The sequence below is a fragment of the Mesocricetus auratus genome, unplaced genomic scaffold (genome assembly GCF_017639785.1).
Source record: "Mesocricetus auratus isolate SY011 unplaced genomic scaffold, BCM_Maur_2.0 Super-Scaffold_100676, whole genome shotgun sequence".
NCBI lineage: Eukaryota > Metazoa > Chordata > Mammalia > Rodentia > Cricetidae > Mesocricetus > Mesocricetus auratus.
The window spans coordinates 158,565,932-158,587,963 of NW_024429266.1; the positions used below are offsets into that span (position 1 = coordinate 158,565,932).

A 22,032-nucleotide genomic window follows, 5' to 3' on the forward strand; every position below is an offset into this window, starting at 1 on the left:
CTTCTTTTCTCACTTCTCCATCTTTTGCTCATTCCTTCTCTTGCTCCTATATCTCTCTTTTTCTCCTATTTATTCTCTTTGCCTGCCAGCCCCACCTATCCTTTCTCCTGTTTTGCTATTGGACATTCAGCTCTTTAATAGACCAATCAGGTGTTTGGTAACACAGCTTTATAGAGTCAAACAAATGCAACATATAAGACTGCAGCACACCTCTGCATCATTAAACAAATGTTCCACAGCATAAAGAAATGTTCCACATTTTAAAATAATATTCTATAACACTTCACCCCTAAAGAAAGAACTCTAGACAACTAAGGAATTCATCTTCCCTAGGTAGATCCCTATAGTCATCCAATACCAAGTGGTCAGTCCTGAAATTACGTACACATAAGCAACACTAAGCACTTAGTTGTACTTATTTATATATATATATGTACATATGCATATATATTATTATCATATATTATTGACACATGAGAGGTATTGGAGGAATAAAGGAGAAGGAGGGAGAGGGAGAAAAGGCACATTTTAAAAGGGAATGTTCATAGGTGATGCTCTTAGTGACTACAGCTGAGGACAAATCCATCAGAACCCCAAGGGTAGGCCAGTACAGATGCCTGAATACAGGTGATGGATAGGTTCTCAAGGGACATACTTAATGAGAATATGTCTTTCTCTTATTTCCTGGCTTTCAAAGATGATCCTTCACAAGACAAAACTTAGTGGTAATTATTAAAATGATAATTATTAAAATAATTGCAGTCATAAATAGCTACCATTGATTGTGTGCCAAACACTGAGCAAAACACAGCACAATTAAAATGTACATGCATCCAGTCAGTCTTCCTGGCAATACTTCAGTGCAGACACAGTGGTTGCTCCCATTTGATACATAGGGACAAATCCCATACAGAAAAAACCAATCTAAACTCATCAGCAATGGGAACAAGATTCAAACTCAGTCCATCTGGTCTAAAAGCTTGTATTATCTGGAAAGATAGTATTATTTATCCCTTTAATGATTGTGGTAAGTACTGTTTTCTTTCTTTTTTTTTGCTTCTTGGTTATTTTGTTTGTTTTCATTTGTTTTTTGAGACAGGGTTTCTCTGTGTAACTGCCCTGGCTGTTCTGGAACTCGATCTACAGATCAGGCTGGCCTCTGACTCACAGAAATCCACCTGCTTCTGCCTCCCAAGTTCTGGGATTGAAGGTGTGCGCCATGACACTTGGCTCCCACTGTTCCTTAATAACTAAAATCATTATCACATGCCTGTCCAAGAGCAGTGTTCCAAAGATAAGTATTTGATCAAAACAGCAAAGGACAGCTGTGGCAGGCTTGAGGAGGATGAGTGATCAATACCAGTTCTCAGCCCTTAGAACAGCAGCAATGCAGGAGTCAGCTCCTCAGGCATCTTCACTGACAAATTAAGCTTCTAGCTAGTCTGACAGCATCCATTCACCCTTCGTAATTGGTTTCCTGGGCTGATTAATAATTGTGAAGTCTGAAACTTTAAATATCTAATTGTTCTGATACCAACAGTAGACTTCCTCTTGGGGCTGGATTTCTTAACATCCTCAGACAATTCAACTATAGCCTTTGTTGCAGAGAAGGCTACCAAGCATGAGGCAATCATGAAAGTACCACAAGGCTCCAGGCCCAGGGTTCTGCTTTCTCTGTGGAGTCTGGCTCAGGGAGGAAGCCTGGCAGAAGATGCGGATGAAGCTGCCTCTGATGACTTCTCATGGGTCTGCAATCAACAGAGCTTACATCAGCACAGGGAAGCAAGACAAAGGCTGCCTTTTACAGAGAAGTCAGAGGTTGTTGTGGTGCAAAATTCAGACTCCTATGTTCATTTCCTTTCTGAAATTCCTATGTTAAAATCCTATCCCACCCCCTACCTAATCCGGGCTTGGTGGCCCATGCCTTTAATCCCAGCACTTGAGAGGCAGAGGCAGGCAGATCTCTGTGAGTTCGAGGCCAGTCTGGTTTACAAGAGCTAGTTCCAGGACAGCCTCCAAAGCAACACAGAGTAACCCTGTCTCAAAAAACAAACAAAATAACAAACAAACAAACAAAATCCTATCCGCCTCTCCCACCCAAGTGACTGTGTTGGAGGCAAGACTTGGAAGGTGATCTGTATCCTTTATAAAAGGAATGCCAGGGCTGGGGGGAGGGCTCAGTGAGTGAGAGCATTTGCCATGCAAGCCTGACAACCCGAGTTCAAACCCATGTGGAACCTAGTGCTGCAGGGTAAGCATATGAAACCCTAGGGCATCCCCATGGGGAGATGGGAGACATAAACAGGAGACACTCTAGAAGCACACGGGCCAGACAGCCTGGCCAGCACGACAGCAGCTCTCTGTCAGACAAGTGGAAGGAGGAAGTCCAACACCCAAACGTGGTCTTCTGGGCTTCACATGAGTGCGGTGGCATTCACTCATTGTGGCATGTGTGTGCCACGTGTAGGAACATGCACACATACACATATTATACACACACATACAACACACACACACACACACACAGAGTTAGCTAGATTTTTTTTCTCAAGCATGAACATAGCTAAAGGCTATCATTTGTGGTGGCTTCTGGGGAGTTGGGAAGAATCAGGTTTTTTTTTAAGGGTATAGTGCCTGATAGACTAGTTAGACTCTAGTGGATGGCCCTATAGCCCTACAGTCCTGAATATACAGGCAGCACAAACCAGAATCACTGAACTATAAAAAGGAAAAGGCAAAAAATATCGGGGTGGGGGAGAACATGAAATTTGGAGAGACATGGTGACAAGGTGGTGAGGATTGAAAGGTTCAGGCATTATGCTGGCCTGCCCTGTTACCTGGCAGAATGCACTCAGGCAGAGCTCTGGCCAGCCCAGAGTTCCATGAGAACCAGTCTGCCCGTGACTCCTGCCCGCTTACCCTGTCTCTTACGCTCTTGTCTTCTTCTCTCTTTCTATCTCACTCTCTCTCATCTTCCTCTCATCTTCGCTTACTCTTTCCTCTCTTACCTTATTCTATTTCTCATGTCTGTCTTCCCCTTTCAGTCTCGCTATAATAAACTATGGTTAATATGCACTCCATGGCTTGTGCTCCATCCATGGCGCCGGTCCTTATTCCATCATTAACAAGGATAGATCTAGGAAGAGTTTCATATGTTCAAAATAAATTGTATTTTATGCTACATGAAATTTTCAAAAAATAGTAAGAATGTTATATTTTTAAAAGATGTAGTTAGCAGCTTTCATTACACACTGACCCTTGATCTTGGATGTCCCAGCCTTCAGAACTGGAAGACAGCAGCTTCTGTTGCTTGTAAGCCACTCAATCTGTTACAGCAGCCTGAACAGACAGGGCTTTGGCCAAGGATGAACAAAGATAAGCAAAAGCAACTATTGGGTCTGACATGTTTGTCATGGTGATTTTCCCCATACATTTTACAGGCCTCTGGGTCAATGAGGAGCAGCAGCAGGTGTTGCTAACGTTCCCTGAGAACACGGTTTCCTGGGAAATGCCATCTCCAGGGAGACTGGCAGACTTCTGGTGCACTGTAAAAGCCCTTTCAAAAGGACCTGGGAGCCATACAAGAAGGCACAGAAGGTATACATGTCTGGGGCTCCTGTGTCACCCAGTCTCCATAAAATGATCCCACTAAGTAATCAGATGTATTAGCACTCATTTCATTGGCTGGGTTCCCGACTGTCTACTCTCTCCCAGGAACCACACAAAGAGATTTATGTCTGTCATCTCTGCCTGCAAAGAAAGTTAAACTCATTGGGATTCATTTTTGCAGCTCCCAGTGTTCCTAGCTGGGCATGATTGGGATTACTTTGCTCCTCCAGTAGCATGCATAGCACCTTCAGCACTACGAAAGCACCCACATGAACAGATGGGCATGGTGCAGCTCACCTAGCAACAGGGCAGTGGAGACAGGCAGATCCCTGGAGCTCACTGGCCAGCCAGCCTAGACTGACTGGTGAGAACCCATTCTCAGTAAGACACTCTCTCAAAGAGTAAGGTGGCAACAGCACCCAAGGTTGACCTCTGGCCTTTACACACATGTGTACAGGTACCCCACACAGAGACACATGTACACTTACACACTCATAACAAAAAAGTGACTTGCAACACACTTATCCCATCTTCTTTATTGCTTTCTATTAAAACCCTTTACAGAAAGGCCCATTGACAGGACTGGGTCACACCTGGTGTGTATGTCTGGTTCTTTTGGTCCCCCTGGTTTCTGACATTCTTATGTTCCTCTTTCCTTCTTATTCATCTGTAGAATAGTTTGAAGAAGTTATTTATGGCTCCAGCTTACTTTCCTACTTATTCTTCCTTCTTTTCCAGACGTTTACAGTAGACCAACTTACTCAGCTATCTTCAATAAAATGAAATCCATTTCCTTTTCCTTCTTGTAACACCTGTGCTATATTTGATGTATGAATCCTTTTAATTCATTATATATATCTCAGGATCTGAAATTCAGGTGCTGCTAACCCCTTCAGATATTAATTCCCTTCTAGTCACATGGCAAGCACATATCAATATTACTTCAGGGTTCAGACTTTTGATTAGCCGTGGAAGGACTTGTCACTACCTGACCTTTTATGGGTTAAACTGAGCCCAGGGATCCATATATAGCTCTTTCCTCCTAAATCCATCCCTTGCTGGTATCTTTATTTTGGTTTTTGGCATTTAGCAGACGAAAGGCTTGAAAGAGGAAGCCGTCTGCATGCAAGGAAACAAACTCCAAGCACTCAATAAGGAAGGAGAAGGAAACGTTCAAGCAGTAACGTTGTCTGGACGTTTCTGTCCAGAGACAACACAAGACAAGAGGAGGCACTTCCACCATGGAGGCAAATGCCTGAGTCACCCCTCAAAAGCCAGTTTTATCCAAGTCTGCACACCACTGTGCCAGTATGCTCTCTCCAACCAACTAGCGCTCTCCCAATGACTCAAACAAAGGAAACACGTTATGAGAAAATGCCAGGCTTATTTTAGTGCATCCAGCCTAGCCCTACATATTATGCTACTGCTTTAAGTACTGTATTTGTCTTTAAACCTTTTGGTTGTTAGTACAGTCTTATCAGGGTAGCTCAGATTGGCATGGAACACATTAGTATGTAGCTCAACCTGGGTTCGAACTTTCAGTCCTCCTGATGGGCTAAGATCACAAGTATGTACCACTACATGCAGCTCTTATATGCAACGTAAACATTTAAATTTTGTGTATGGGGGCAGGCAGTGCATATGAGTACAGGTGCCCAAGGAATCCAGAAGAGGACAGCAGATACCTTGGAGCTATAGTTGTAGGCAATTGTGAGTCTCTCAATGTGGTTGCTGGAAAACAAACTCAGTTCTTCTTCAAGAATAGTGGGTGTTCTTAAATTCTGAGTCATCTCTCTAGTCCTTAAATTTACCTTTAAAATATAAATTTCAGAGGATAGACTTAAAACAATTTTGCTCCAATTTATGATTGGATCACTTAGTTCATTGTAGCCTTCACTTACTTATTATTTTCTGTTTGTTGGCCACACACTTACTTATTCTGCAAATGCTTAATGAGCTTTTGTCTTCTCTTCCACTGTGGAGTTTTGAAAAGTGTATAAGTGTGTGTGTGTGTGTGCATGTGCGCCCAGTTCTGGAAGCTAGAAGAGGATGTAAGGTGTCCCTCTCTGCCACTCCCTGCCTCACTGAAGACCAGGTCTTTCACTGTCCCTGCAGCTTGATGTTTTTCAGTTCTGCTGTCTGACAAGCAGGCTCCAGTCACTTACCTGTTTCCTCATCATCCCCAAAAACGGCACTGGGGTTTTAGGTCTTCATGCGTGTGTAATAAGGTTCCTACTCACTGAGCCATCCTACCAGTCCCATGTCTTCTGTTTTATGTCAAGAAAAAGCTATCTGGAGGGTGTACCTAACACCACAAAGTAGGGATGATTTAGATGTTGGGATCCAAAGTCTCTACATATGACTTCACATTTATACAACTGCACACTCACATGCCACTTTAATATACTTGTATTTTTAAGAATAATCTTTTCCAGAGAACAACTCAGCGACTTGGTGGCATCCCATCTTGATGAAGAGAGTTTCAGCATAGTGAAATGAAGTCTGGATGTCCTGGGAGACAGGACCACTGAAAGCTCCTCAGTTTGCTTTGCCTAGAACTTGGAGTAGAAACCCTGGGTATTTTTTATTGTGCCATACTTCCTGCTTTATTGGTCACATTCTGATTTACAAGAAGTTTGGGGACCAATAATGTTCTTCATCGCTGCAACAACAACAACAAAAAAAAAAAAAACAAAATACTTGACTCAGGCAACTGAAGGAAGGCAGCATTTATTTTGCTGCACAGTTCAAGAGCACATTCCATCATGGAGGGGGTTGGCCACATTACACTCACCATCTCTGTGGGGGGGTGCCACCCACAGTTAGGTTAGGTCCTTTCCATGTCTATTAACCCAATATAAAAGTTTCCTCGCAGGCATGCCCAGGGATTTGTCTCCTGGGTGATTGTGGATCCTGTCACGTGGATGACATTAACACCGCAAGGTGTACAGTGGAGCTGGTAACGCCTGGCCATAGCTGATTGTAAAGATGAATAACATCCCTAGGTTGAACCAACCACATTTACTCTCCTCCCTCCCTCCAGTCTCCACCTTTGTTTTCCTCTTCCTCCTTTTCCCTCTTCTACTTTCCCCATTCTATGCCACTACTCCCTTCCTTTCCTCCTCCTTCCCCTCCACATCTTCCTGGCTGTGGTGAGCGAGCCACTTTCCTTGGCCACCCTTTTCTGCCCTGACACTGCTGCCTTACCACAGGCCTGAGAGAAACCTCTGAAACCTTGAGCTAAAAATGAACCTATCCACGCTGAAGTTGATTTTCTCACAGTAACGGAAATCTTATCAACACAGACAACTAACTCCCCAGCGCTAGCCAGTATCTGATGAAATCTCATGAGCGTGGTTCTTTCTAAGGCTACGTAAACTTGTAAGAGAAGTGATGCTTATGATGCTGTGACTTTTCCTGAAGAGATGAGAACAAATCATTATTCAAGATAGGGCGCTGATGACAGACCACAGCAACAATCCTAGTCCAGTGTAGTAAGAATGAGTTTGCTGGGATTGCTTACAGGAAAATGGATGAGGGGTCACTGGCAGGAGCACACATGATTCAAAAGCAGTGATATAAGCAACAGACCTGTCCCCCAATAGGTGACAACTCACAAAACTCGCATCCCTGGAGCTCCCTGTATGACTTGGAGGCAACTAGGGCCATAGAATCTCTTCTCGCCAGACATGGTTTTTTCTTATGCCTTAAGGAGAGGTATTGAGCATGCATTTGTTTTGTTTTCTTCCTTCATCTTATGAAGCTCCTTTTACCCTCCAGGAAGGAAATAGGTACTCTTTAATGCAATAGTCGTGCCCTGTGAACCCTCCAAGGAAAACGGACAGACAGAAATAGCTTTGACACAGTTATAGTTTGAACGTAAATGTCCCCCTTAATCTAGTGCAATTGGTTCCCCAACTGATGGTACCGTTTGGGAGGTTTAGGGAGTATGATCATGTTTGAGGATGTCCTAGAGTTAGGCTTTGAGAGTTTGAAGACCCCAGACTTTTTGATGTTACTCTCTCTGCTTCCTGCTTGCAGTTTAAGATGTGAGCCCTCGAGGGACTGTGGTGACGCATGCCTTTAATCCCAGCACTTGGGAGGCAGAAGCCGGTGGATCTCTGTGAGTTTGAGACCAGCCTGGTCTACAAGAGCAGGTTCCAGGACAGGCTCCAAAGCTACACAGGGAAACCCTGTCTCAGAAAAACAAGCAAACAAACAAACAAAACAAAAACAAAAACCAATTGTGAGCCCTCAGCTTGCTTCTCCAGCCGTCTCAAGCCACTCTGTCTACCATTAGCCTGCTGTTCTCCCACTATGATGATGATGGACTCTTATACCTCTGGAACTGTAAGCCCACAATCCTTTCTATAAGTTGCCTTGATCATGGTATTTTATAATAGCATTAGGAAAGTAACGAATGCACCTACTGTTCCAGAGGCTGTGCTGTCTGACGTTAATTACTGCTCTTGAGTTTTGTGAGAAACCCAACAAATTCTTTTTTATTTGCACACAATAAATTTCTCCTGCTTTAGCCCAAGCAACCCATGACTAAATTAATAACCATATTTTGGAACACATAACAATTCTGTAATTTTGGATTCCCTGAGCATGGGTTACATTACATTCCCAAAGATCCCCAGCTTACTCCACCAGTGTGGAAGATTATAATTGCAAATGACAGAAACTTGAAATCGAAGCAGCTTTAGGGAGAAGAGAAATTTCTTTGGCTGTTGCCGCTGAAACATCCAGGACTTGCTTTTGGCATGACCTAGTGATGCCACCAGGGAAGTGCCAGCTTTGTTGTTGTTGTTGTTTTGGTTTTTGTTTTCTCCTCTCTCTCCAGGACATTTACTCTGATGCATCTACTGTAATGGTACAGCCACCAGTGACTCCTTGTGTGTCTCCTACTGGTTTAGGACCCACAGAACTTCTATGCTGTGAGTGACAAGGAAAGGCCCAAGCCTATCTCTTGCTGACTTATGCTGGAATCCCAAAATGTCCTAGTTAGGTTTCTGTTGCTGTCATAAAACACTGACCAAAAGCAGCAACTTGAGAAGGAAAGAATGCCACATCACAGTCCATCGTTTAGAGAAGTCAGTGCAAGAACTCGAGGTAGGAACCAGGAGGCAGGACCAGAAGCAGAAACCACGGAGGAACACCGCTTACTAGCTTTCTTCTCCTGGCCTGCTCAGCAACCTTTCTATTCCTTTTCTTTTCTTTTCTTCTCCTTTTCTTTTTATTCCAGACAGGGTTTCTCTGTGTAGCTTTGGAGCCTTTCCTGGAACTCTCTCTGTAGACCAGGCTGACCTCAAACTCACATCTGCCTACCTCTGCCTCCAAAGTTCTTGGATTAAAGACATGTGCCACAACTACCTGGCTCTCAGCTACATTTCTTACATAGCTCAGGTCTAGCTGACTATAGATGGCACCACCCACAGTGGGCTTGACCTTCCCACATCAATCATTAATCAAGAAAATCGATCATAGATAAGACCAAAGACCTTTCTAATAGAGATAATTCATCAACTGGGATCCCCTCTTCCAAGGTATGTTTAATTTATTTGTGCCACGTTGACAAAGACTAGCCATGGCACATCCTTGAATCAACCCATCCCCGAAACTCTGTGGTTCAGGTGACAAGGAATCTCCTGGGATGCAAACTGGATACCTCTGCCTGGTGCTATAAAAGCAGCAAGGTCCTCAAGGGGTTGATTAGGTTATTTCCAGATTAGATTTTTGTATAAAGAAAAGAAAGTCTATTAAAAAATTTCACCTACTTGTCAATTTCTGAATGTTATATGATTAGTCCAATATTTTTCAACCCAGTTCACCATTATACCGTGTGTGTGTGTGTGTGTGTGTGTGTGTGTGTGTGCTGTGTATGCACATACATGTACCTTCATGTGTCTGTGAATGCATGTGCATGTGTACGTTTGAGCTGTGGAGACCAGAGCTCAATGTTGGGTGCCATTCTTCAGTCACTGTACTGGCTGGTTTTGTGTATCTACTTGACACACACTAGAGCCGTCAGAGAGAAAGGAGCCTCATTTGAGGAAATGCCTCTATGAGGTCCAGCTGTAAGGCACTTTCTCAGTTAGTGATCAATACGGAGGGTCCAGTCAATGGTGGGTGGTACCATCCCTGGACTGGTGGTCCTACGTTCTATAAGAAAGCAGGCTGAGCAAGCCAGGGAAAGCAGGTCAGTTAGCAGCTCCCCTCCATATCCTCTGTCTCAGCTCCAACCTCCAGGTTCTAGCCCTGCTTGAGTTCCTGTTCTGACTTCCTCCAATGATGGACTATGATCTATAAGTGTAAGCCAAATAAACTGTTTCCTCCCCAGCTTGCTTTTTGGTCATAGTGTTTCATAATAGCAATAGAAATCCTAACTAGAACAGGTACCACTCACCTTGTGTTTTGTGACAAGGTCTTCCAGAGACTTGAAGCTTGCAATGTAAGCTGGGTTTACCGGTCAATGAGCTCCAATACACAATTTCTTATGTATAGCCTTCTTATTTATGACACCTAGTTCTTTGTTTGAAAGTAACATTATCTCAAAAATTATGCTTTACATAAATCATGTTACTTTGTGTGAGGCACTTATTACACTTACTGAGATAAATAATTTTAGCATTAATCCCAATATAGAGGAGCTCCTTTACCTTCAAGTACTATGAACTGATGGGGGAAGTCCTATGTATATGTCAATAAAGCAATGTTGGGCCAATAGGGAAACAAGATAGGTGGGACTAGAAGTCCAGGAGAACTCTGGGAAAGAGAAACAAAGAGAATCGAGATGTAACACCATGGGGTAGGAAGCCCGGAAACTTCTCCGGTAAGAGACATACTTAGATTAACAATTATGGGGTAATTACTTAAGTCAGAGCTAGCCAGTAACAAACAAGCAAGACCAACAGCTTCATAATTAATATAGTCTCCTGTGTGTTTATTTGGGACTGATGCGGCTCTAGAACCAGGCTGGTGGGAAGGCTTCTCTCAAGGAAAAAGCTTCTCTTTACAATGAACTCTCTCAACAATGTATCCAGCAACCTGGGACCCTCTATCTGCATCATTCCATAGTCACAGCCCCCTCTATGAACAATGGGATAAGTTTCCCCTCCAGACAACAACCATACTTTGACAGTGTCTGTTGAAATATATCCCCAATATTTCCAGGTATGACAAATGGGAAAGCTAATCTGTCCCAAACTAGTTTTGGGTACACATATAATGAGGCAAAACTGTGACCTCAAGTGAACTTTTAGAGAAAATTCCCTATTTCCTATCTTGTCCTTATGCATAATTGGTCATTTATATGATTAAAATCAGATGCATTATGGGAAGAGACATGCAGAGTAGAAAAAATATTATATGACATAATGTACCTATCAAAATACGGACTGTTGGCTATGCTGCACTTCTTTCAAAGCCATGAAAGGAAGCCCTAAATGATAATGTGGCCCGTAAGTATCTTCATCCATGTGGACTTCTGCTCTTTTCCAATATATTCTGATCTGTCCAATTGCTTGTTTAAAGTAAAATTTCTTTCCTACCGTATGAGCCTTTGTTTCAATTCCTTGAATAAGAGACTAAGAACCAGGACACACCCAGCTCAGACCCTCACCGAAGTAACACACCCACTTACATATTTCCTATATTTGATGCCAATTAAAGCTGATCCCTCTTCAGAGCATTCCAGATTTCCAGACACAGTCCCTGGCTTCACTTCTGTTTGCATGTATCCCTACTCATTTCCAAGATACCATCTAAATCTGAACTCAGGACTTCCCTCAGGAGTCCTCCCCCAACTTTCTGCCATCGCCCCAATGCAGACACTTCTTATTTCTCTCCTGAGCAGCCTTTCCAGCCATCTATAGCTGCAACCATATGTCCCAGGTTCATTCCAAATACATGTTCCCCTGTGGTCCTCTACTACCTTCGGGGTACATCTAGTTCAAGGTGGGAAAACTCCTTTCTTAACAGGCCAAATAGTAAATATTTTAGGCTTTGTGAGTCAAGATTAAAGACAATATGCCGTCTACATAATTATGTAGATGTATCAAAGAGCCATTTAAACCAGCAAAATTGTTTTCGTTGCCAGCCCATGTGCATCTGCGTGACCCACTCCCTCTCTGTTCTCCTCTCTTGCCTCCCTCTACCTCCTGCTCTCTGCCCAGCTTTTGGGTCATGCTCCACACTGTTTCCTGCTTCTCCACTTTGCTATTTTATTTCCTCTGCCTGGCATAGTTACCTCTTCTCCAGGTCCACACCCATTTGCCTAACTCTAATAATACCAAGGCTGAGGATTTGCAAGCCAATGAACTGCTGTTGAGTGGCCAACTGTGTTTCCATCCCAGTTGTTTTTTCCCAGATCCCTTCCATTTGTTACAAGAATCTGTAGATGCCAGACACAGGAATCCATCGCCCATAGCTAGAGGAAAGTGTTCAACAAATAAGCCTGTAATGGGGAGATAGAGGACACGCTTCATAGCAAGCATATAGAAAAATAAACACAGGGAAGCTGAGAAAAGTTTGTTCATAATGTCAACTATTAAAGGCAGCTGCTGATTTTTAAAAAGCATGGATAATGATCATTTTTTCTATAATCTTTCTGGTTGCTATGATTCTGCTCATGCAACTTAATTTCTTGATTTTTCACTACCATTTAACATCTGTCTACAGCATTCTTTAAGGCCCTTGAAAAATTTGCAATTCTTACTTTATTACTTAATGCTTCATTGGATGGCTTTATAGCATGGTTGACTTTGTCATTGCTCCTTTGGTGGAAACATGGTGTCCAAAATAAAAGAAGGCAACCTAAAAGCCTCTTGAGTTCCTCTAACCCTCTGATTCTGTCTTATACATAGTCAAATTTACTTCTTCTTATATTGGTGTAAGAAAGAAATTGCATGTACAATTAGAAATAGGGCTGGAATAAATGAGGAGGCAATTTCATCTATCCTTTTGTTTTTCCAGAGAAGAAAATGGAGACACGGAGAACTGCTGAGTTGTCCTGGAGGCCACAGCCAGAGTTCCACTGCAGTCAACACTGAGCTCTTTCCAAGAAACAAAGTCCAAGGCCTTGGCTGACTCAGGGAGAGACAGCAAGCTGGCAGCATGTTGAGCATCTGTCTTTTCCACCCTATCAGCACCATTCATGTCGAACTGCAGAAGCGTATGATGCCAGTTCAGTGGCGTGGCATACATGCCCATCTCCCTGCTTCTGTAAGAAAACCAGCAAACAGTCCCTACTTCTCCCAAAAACTCCCCCCAAATACTATCCTCTCTGAATAAATGTGTGGGAATAAACATGCACCATTTAACTTGTGTATATATGGAAGAAACACCCCATTAAATCCAGCTCATTTGTGCATGGATTTGGTTACAGTTTACCTGTGAATGAAAGGTTACTTTGTTGTTTCTTTAGATCAGGGCTCCTGTAGCCCAGGTTAGCCTCCAATGTATTATGCCATCCAGTCTGGCCTTGAAATCTTAGTCCTTTTGGCTTCACCTCCTAAGTGACGAGATTACAGGCATGTACCACCATGTTTATGTGTGGCTGGGTTCAATCTCAGGGCCTCATGCCTGCTAGGAAAACGCTTCCTACTGAACCTTCATGATAATTTTTAGAAAGAAACTGGGAGAGAGAGAGAGAGAGAAAGAGAGAGAGAGAGAGAGAGAGAGAGAGAGAGAGAGAGAGAGAGAGAGAGAGAGAGAGAGAGAGAGAGAGAATTAGTGAAAGATAAAGACTTGGGTAGCATGGAAAAGTCCATTTGTGCTAGAATACTTGTAAGTCAATATGGAGAAGTTTTGTGTCTGTATTCCATTGGAGAATAAGGGTATAAGACAAAATAAATAACAGCCCTCATATATTACTAAGAGACATACTTTTCACATTTATTTGTCATGGCCGCCAAATTTCCTGAGTGGTGATGTGACCATATGCTTCCTTTCTAGGAATGCAACCACTCCTGTTCAGTATGCTTACTTGGAGCAGAAGATGGCTATGCAGCATATTAAATTCTAATCTCGACTTCGGAATGAAAATTGATGTCAGTTCTGCCCACCCCATCAAGCTGTTATCCAAATGCTAAACTCCTCTGTCTCTGAGAAGCCCTCTCCTATCTCATCTGTCAATGTCCTTTTATTGTCACAGATGCTTTCTACAGAGCCAGTATAACATTAAAATAAACTCTTTCCTGTCATACCTGCTGGCTCCCCACAGCAGCACTTTGCAAGTTGTTAAACACCTATGAACTCAGAGAAATCCTCCAAGTAACTGTCAGAGATAACAATAACGGGCCTATTTTCTGGGTAAAACTTCCTAGAGAAAGAGAGAAATGTCCAACTTACTCATCATCTCCCAAGGAAGACAGACCAGGAATTATTTGTTCTTGTTACAAGAATTCTGGCATTTCAAACTGAGAAACCCTGCTCTCCATGATTTCATGTAAAGTCTCCCACTAAGGGATCCAAGAGCAGACGAAGAAGAGTGACGCATGTAAGAACCAAGCCAGGATAAAGCCATGCCAACAGTCTTAATTTACCAAGTAACTACCTTATGCCACTTGCTGGCTAAATTTTTTGCGTTCACTGTTTCACTTGGATCCTTATAAAAATCCAATGGTTAAAACTACTAGTATCATACTTGCCTTAGAGGACCTAAGGTCCAGAGGTAACACAGTTACCAAGGCTCATGTAGGCAATATGGGATATGGATTATTATCTAGCTATTCATTCAATCAAGCACATTTATTGAGTGTCTACTTCATGCCAGGCGCTGGCCAGAGATGAGGAGTGAGCGGAGATGCAGTTCTGACTTTCATGAGATTACAACTATTTTACTCCTTCTTGGGCTAAAGAAAGAAGGGAACCAGTTGTTCAAGATATAACTGAATAGAGGCTAGAGATACAACTCAGGTGGAAGACTATTTGCCCTCGAGGACCTGAGGTTAATTTGCAGCAGTGCATAAACAGTGTATGGCAATTGTACCTATAATCAGCTGGAGGCAGGAGAATGAGAAGCTCAGTGTCAGTCTTAATTAGTAAGTTTGAGGCCAGTCTGGAATACACGAGGCTTAGTTCCTAGTACACACAACCATCCATCACTGCAGTTACAGAGAATCTGATGCCCTCATCTGTTCTCCACAGGCAATGAACACATATGGTACATATACATGTATGGGTAAAACACTCATACACATAAAAGAAATAATTCTAAAAAAAGAAAAGAGCAAATATATGTAGAATAAAGTTTTTACACTAAAATCTCAGAATAAAAACTAAGTGCTAAAAGGTTTCTAAGAAGGAGGAAGTTCTAGATATTGGGGACAGGGCCAATTAAGATCTCTGAAGAAGTGACATTTGAGTAAAGCCTTTGAAGAAAGAGAAGTTGGCTTCAGGAAGATTTTAGGTCAATCTCTGTCAGGCAAAGGAATCACGCAAATTCTAAGATGAGAATCAACCAGAACACTTGAAAAAAACAGAAGTAAGCGCCTGGTAATATTGATCAATTCTTAATGAGGGTAATTTCATGCAATATTTCTAATGATTTTGTGTGCGAAAGAACGCTACATTTCTGGAAATGTCTGTTTGTGGCTCCCTGTCAGTGCTCAAAATGAGCTTGGATTTCAAAGCTTTTGGATGTAGTATGCTCAACTTAGAATCTTTATCTCCATTGAGCTGGAAAAGCGCTCATACATGGTGAGTTGCTTAGTTTTTTGTCATCCTGACACAAGCTGGGGCCATTCAGGAAGAGAGAATCTCAAGTGAGAAAATGCCTCCAGGGGCCCATGAGCAAGACACAGTTTTGTGATTAATAATTGATGTGGGATGGCCCAGCACACTGTGGGTGGTATCACCTCTGGGCAGGGGACACTGGGTTGAATCAGAAGGCAAGCTGAACAAACAATGAAAAGCAAGAAGCTAGTAAGCAATGCTCCGCCATGGCCTGCACTTGAGTTCTTATCCTGAGTTCCTGCCTGCTGTCCCTTTAATTCAGCTGTAAGCTGAAATAAACAGCCCCACCCCAAGTTGCTCTTGGTTGTTTATCACAGCAATAGAAAGCAACCTAAGATACTTAACTACAATAGCTACGGCTTCAAATCTGAGGAATAAATGGGATGGGAAGGCACCTTTCTAAAAGAGAGGCCTCCAGTCTAGGGACAGCCTCAAGGGTTCATCTGTCAAATAGTCAAATAGTCATATCCTGGCTATTGTACCCTGGCTACATTATTCGGTGCCCATCTTCACAAGACCCAAACTCTTAGAGAAGCCCCACCAATCACACAGACAGGGTGAAGAAGAAAGCAAAGAGAATTGGAGTGACGTGTAGCCTAGCTCTCCAAGGTCCTCTGGGATTCATGGTAGATTATTTGGCCAGTGTTGAGGTCAACAGAGCTGAGACAGTATACTGGATACTTTGAAGAACAGCATATCCTATATACCATTCTGAAACTTCTACAAGCAGCTGCCTTTACTACATGCTTGGTGGAGGGTCTCTATGTACATTCTCTTAGCTGAAATTTGTATTGTCCCAGTTTTGTTTAGCTTCTTATTTTACAGAAGAGAGGAAGGTTGAGTAAGGCTGAGAGCATTGTCCTGGTGCCACCGTGAGACAGAATCAAGGTAGAATTTTCTTTCATTTATGCATGTTTATGATGTGAGGGGGGTCAGGAAACTAACTCAGATGTCTGCAAATCACCAAACAATGCAAACCAAGCCAGCAGAAGCCTCTTTAAGGCCACAGTTCAACACTCTGAAGATCAAATACCTCCACGTTGGGTTTTTCAAAATCATGAAACCCAAGTCCCTGTTCTCTGTGATGCTTTTCTTTGCTGAAGATTACATCAGGTTTGTGTCTTAGCTGCCAAGATAAGCTTGTTAATAGCAAAATTCTTCAGCTGATTGAAACATTTATTCACCGGCATATTTATGCTTTATTCTTTTTGTAATAAAACTCTTCTCTCTTCCCCTCTCAAATCAATTGCTTTCTCAGAGCAAACACGAAAATATTTGCATATGTTACCCTCCACACACTCAGAGACTTAATAACTCTGTGCATCATCAGGATGAAGTCTTTTGGAATTAGACTTTATACTAATGGGTTACAGGCTGCTGATGGTTGTATTCCTTGTTCGTTTTTAATCTTATCACAGATGGCTTCCAAGTGAGCCCTTCTTTTTCTTCCTGCGGTTTATTCTGTGCGGCAGAGTTTAAAGTGTAATGGTGATATATTCCCTCCGTCCCCTCCGCTCTCCCAGCGCTCACATCACACTCAGAAAAAGAATGCCAGGTTTGAAGAGCTTGAAAATGAACTCTGGTCTATTTCCTCTCCTGCCATCCCTCTGGTGGAAGTCATTTTTCTCTTGCACATGCTTTATTTCCTGGAGACTTCCATTTATCCCTACCTGAAGCTGGTCTTCAGAATGAAGGGAGCTTTTTTTTTTTCTCTAATTCCGATTCTTCTGTTCCGATAAAAGGGGAGTAGAGAAAAGAGGTTCCCAAACCAGTAGATCAGCAATCTTTCCAAATGACGGCCAGAGCAATGGTTTTCCTAACAGGTGTATCACATGACAAGGGCACTTTCATATGGCTTGTGGGCTCCCTGATGCCTAGTTTGAGTGTGCAGATAACTGTGATGACCAAGAAGATTTGTGTTCAGTGCACTAATGTGTGTGACACACCTCAATAAAGCTTTAATTACCTAGATGGGCAACCAATGGTGTTAATACAGCACACAGGGAAATGTGCCAATCACCAGAACTAGGGAGCTTAACTAGTCAGAGTCCAGACCTCGAGGTACTCCAGGAGGTAACTTGATTTCCAGCTGTTCAACTTCACAGGCCAGTGCACTGTGGTGCTTGGAGCGTGCATGGGCAAGGCTCCTTCAGCATTATATGCTGCCTAAGCATTCTTTTCAGAGGTCCCCATGGGGGCTGGCCTCACTGAGCCTGATTAAACAGAAGCTGGAGTTCAAGGAGGGGGAGAGGATTGGGGGAGGGGTCGTAAACCCAGCTTGTGAAAAGCCCTCCGGGTGTGTCCCCAGAGACCACACCAGCTGAGGCTTTCTGTCAGGCTTAAGAACGAATAACTCACACAACTAATTAAGAATAGTCACGAATAATTAACATCTGTGCTACCAGCCAGCCCTGCCTGGGGACCATTAAGAAGCACCGCCGCCGAAAGTGAATGGTACACAAAAAGCCCTGCATGTCGGGAGGAGGAGTGAGTCCCGCTTTTGTCTCCATGTCGGGAGGAGGAGTGAGTCCCGCTTTTGTCTCCATGTCGGGAGGAGGAATGAGTCCCGCTTTTGTCTCCCTGGCAGACTAGATTGTGAGATGCATTTCATACGCTCCAGGGAAGGTCTGGGTCAAGGGGCAGTCTTGTCCTGGTCACCCGGGAAGCAGAGAGCAACTCTGTTTGTGCTTTCTGATGACTGTCCCACCTGCCCCGTGTCTCTCCTGCTGTCTTTCTCCTGCTTCTTCCCTGAGATTGCTAAGCAAGGGAACACACTGCACACACACACACACACACACACACACACAGACACACACACACACTCACACACAGACACACACACACACTCACACACACACTCACACACACACACTCACACACACACTCACTCACACACACTCACACACACACTCACACACACATACACACACACTCACACTCACACACACTCACACACACACTCACACACATACACACACTCACACTCACACACACACTCACACACATACACACACTCACACACACTCACACTCACACACACTCACACACACTCACACACATACACACACACTCACACACATACACACACTCACACACACACTCACACACACTCACACTCACACACACACATACACACACTCACACACACACTCACACTCACACACACACTCACACACACACTCACACACACACACACTCACACAGTGGAGGGCATAGCTTGTAAGCACAGACAAGACTAATTCTATCAGTTCTATTCTTGGGAGAACTGGATGGAAGTTGCAAGACTGGAAAGTTCTTTTATAATCTACACATGCCAAGAAAGTTTAAATTAAGCGAGACTGCAGCCACATTGGATTCAGTCAGAAGTTCCCTTGTAGTATAGAGTCTGTATTGAACAGTTAACTAGAACGGTCTCCCTCCCTCCCTCCTATCCTCCCTCCCTCTCCCTCTCCTCTCTCAAAGCTGGGTCTATGTAGCCCTAGAAGGGCTGGAACTCATTAACTCTCAGAAATACACCTGCCTCTGCCTCCCCAATGTTGATATTAAAGGCATATATCACCATGTCTGGCTGAATTATCTCCAGTTTAACTCAAACTTAGTTTTTAATTTTTAAGGCATTCCTATTTTGTCTCCCTTTTGTTTAAAAGTTAGCTCTTTTTTTCTGTTTGCATAAATCATAGGCGTGTTAACTCATGTTCCATATTTTATTGCATGAAACAAGGAAATAAAAGCAGACCATATAACAGAACAAATAACATAATGTATACTTTAGCATAGATGTGGAAAGAATACACAGGAAGAAGGTAGCAGACTCTAATGGTGAAGCCAGAAAGTGTGTTTCCTACAGAGTCCTTTATAGCTTTTCCATTTTGTATCATGCCCATCTGTTTCTTAAACAAACAAAACCCAGTTAAAATATTGTAATAGTAACACAGAAACATACAACACAGGTTGGTCAACCATTATTTCTTTCAGGCCCAATCCCCAGCAATAGGTTGGGATGTAATCTGAATCAGTTCTCCCTGGCCTGGGTGTGTGCATGACTTATATAATTATATGCATACATACATGCACATATAAACACATGTACACATGTGCACCCATACACTCATTGCATAAGTATTTGTGGGTCCTTTGCTGGTCATTCTAGTTGTCTTTAGAGACTTCTTTTAGCTACAGAGCAATAGATGGTAGATTTATCTATGCTGATCTGGCATTGCTGATTTTAATTTGCCGGCCCCACAGTGATTCATAAATATGTATTGACTTACGTTTTCCTCTTTGTGTGGAGGTAGCTTTGAATCAGGCAAGTATAGGTGATAGTTTAGCAACCTAGGACTTTAGTTGGCCTGAGTGGCATACAACCCACTCCTAACTGTAGCTAGCATTTTAGGATTTTACCTGCATTGAGCTGGACATCCGGTTTCCGGTTTCTCTTTCCCCTTGATAACCATCAGTCATGAAAAGTTCCTATTCAAACATATTCCCAGTTATATCTAGGTATGAGAGCAACAGCACTGTCCTTGGGTGCATATACAATAAGGTACAGCGTCCTCTGTGCAAATTTTAGGGAGGGGTCGCCTATTTACTATTTTATGGCTAGGCATATTTGAGAAGGCATAGGTGCTTATGATTATAATCAGATGTTTCATGGGAAGAGACACAGAGTAAATAGAAGGTTGCATAACTCAAGTCTGTTCAATCAAAACAAGCAATCTTCCATGTTATAGTCTTCAGCAACCAAACCTCTCCTTTTCTTAGATGCCATAAAAGAAGCACCAAGCAATACCCTAGGGCCCTTGAGAACTTTTACTAATAAGGCCAGTTGTCATTTTTGAAAGTATATCTTCATCAATCTCTTTGTTTTTTTAATAAAGCATGTTTATTTTTTACAATCTATATGTGTTTATTTTCTTGAATAAGACACTAAGAACGTGGGAATAAGTCTACCACAAGACCCAGCAATTCCACTCTTAGGCATATACCCAAAAGATACACATTCATACAAGGACGTCCATTCCACTGTGTTCATAGCAGCATTATTTGTAATAGCCAGGACCTGGAATAAACCTAGATACCCTTCAACTGAAGAGTAGATAGAGAAAATGTGGTACATTTACACAATGGAGTACTATTCAGTATAAAACAACAACAGCAACAACAAATAAACAATGGAATCTTGAAATTTGCAGGCAAATGGATGGCACTAGAAGAAACCATCCTGAGTGAGGTAACCTGGTCACAAAAAGAGAAACATGGTACTCACTCACATATGAGTTTTAGACATGAATCAGGGGAGTGCCAGCATACAATCCCACTACCAGAGAGTCTGGGAAACAGCACCTTCATCCAGTGACGGATGGAAGCAAAGGCAGACACCCACAGCAAAACACTGAATTGATCTCCTGGAATCCAGTGTCAGAAAGGGAGAACTGATGAGCAAAGGGGTTGAGACTGGGCTGGTTTAACCCACAGAAACAGTTGACTTGAACAAGGGGGGAGCTCTTGGACCCCAGACTCATGGCTGGGAGGACAGCATGAGACTGATCCAGAGCCCCTGAATGTGGGTGTCGGTGAGGAGACCGAGGTAATCTATAGGGCCTTGAGTAGTATTTATCCCTGGAATACAAATGGACTTTGCCTACCCATCCCAAAATGAGGGATGCATTCTCAGCCTGGACTCTTGGGGGAGGGACTAGAACCTGCCCTGAATGAAATGACAGACTGGAGATCCTCCATGGAGGGCCTCACCCTCCCTGAGGATCAGAGTGGAGATAGGGTGGGGGGTTGGGGGGCCCTGGAGGAGGAGAGGGAGAGGGAGCTGGGATTGGTATGTAAAGCAGGCTTGTTTCTAACTTAAATAAAGAAAGGAAGAAAAAAAAAAGACACTAAGAACATAGAAAAACGCAGTCCAAACATACCCCACCATTAACACATTCTTTTTCTTTGTATAGACTTTGTATATTTGTGTGTGGGCATTTATGTGTGTGTGTTTATGTATAAATGAACAGTGTGTTTCTTCTAAATCAGTTGTATAAAACACAGTACAAAGCTTTACGTCTATTTTTAGTAGCTGTCTTGGTCAAGGCTATTTTATTGTTAATAATTGAGATATGTGTCAAATTGATGTAAGCCAAAGAAAGATAATGCCTTTGAAAATATTGATGTCCTTGAAGTTAAGGTTAGCTGCTTGAACAACACCCAACAGGCTAAACTGCTCTTACCTGGTGGCCTTCCACAAAGTGAGCCAAGAACTTTGTGTTTCTTTAGCGAATGGTTGACCTAGACCTTGAATCCTCTGCTGAATGCTGTTCCATTGGGCAGTTGATAAGCCAAGAATGAGGGAGTCTGCAAGAGTCCTTGGGAGAATAACCATCATGACAGGGAGTCACTACTTATGTGCGCATTCCATTGGCCAGCACTCAGTCATGTGCCATTACTTAACCTGCAGAGGAACCTGGGCATGACAATGTAACTACACCCACTTAGAAGAGGAAAACATGAAGTACCACTAGTGACTTATGTCATAGCAGTAAATACAGAAATACAGGCTGGGATAAACAAAGATGAGGCTGATATTTAGGAATCCTAGTCTCTCTCTCTCTCTCTCTCTCTCTCTCTCTCTCTCTCTCTCTCTCTATCTCTATCTCTATCTCTATCTCTATCTTTCCATGCCCTTCTCCC

General features: G+C 42.8%; 1 long non-coding RNA gene across 2 annotated transcripts in view; it reads left to right on the forward strand.

Moving 5' to 3' along the window:
- LOC121136651 overlaps window positions 1–13,805 on the forward strand; it is a 31,209-nt gene extending 17,404 nt beyond the window's left edge. Inside the window, exons 3-4 of one of the 2 annotated variants that reach the window (XR_005873695.1) lie at window positions 12,586–12,834; window positions 13,567–13,805. This is a non-coding gene — a long non-coding RNA (uncharacterized LOC121136651). Of the gene's footprint in view, window positions 1–12,585; window positions 12,923–13,566 lie in introns of those variants that run through there. The other variant, XR_005873694.1, reaches the window with a different exon arrangement.
- The last annotated feature ends 8,227 nt before the right edge of the window (window positions 13,806–22,032 follow it).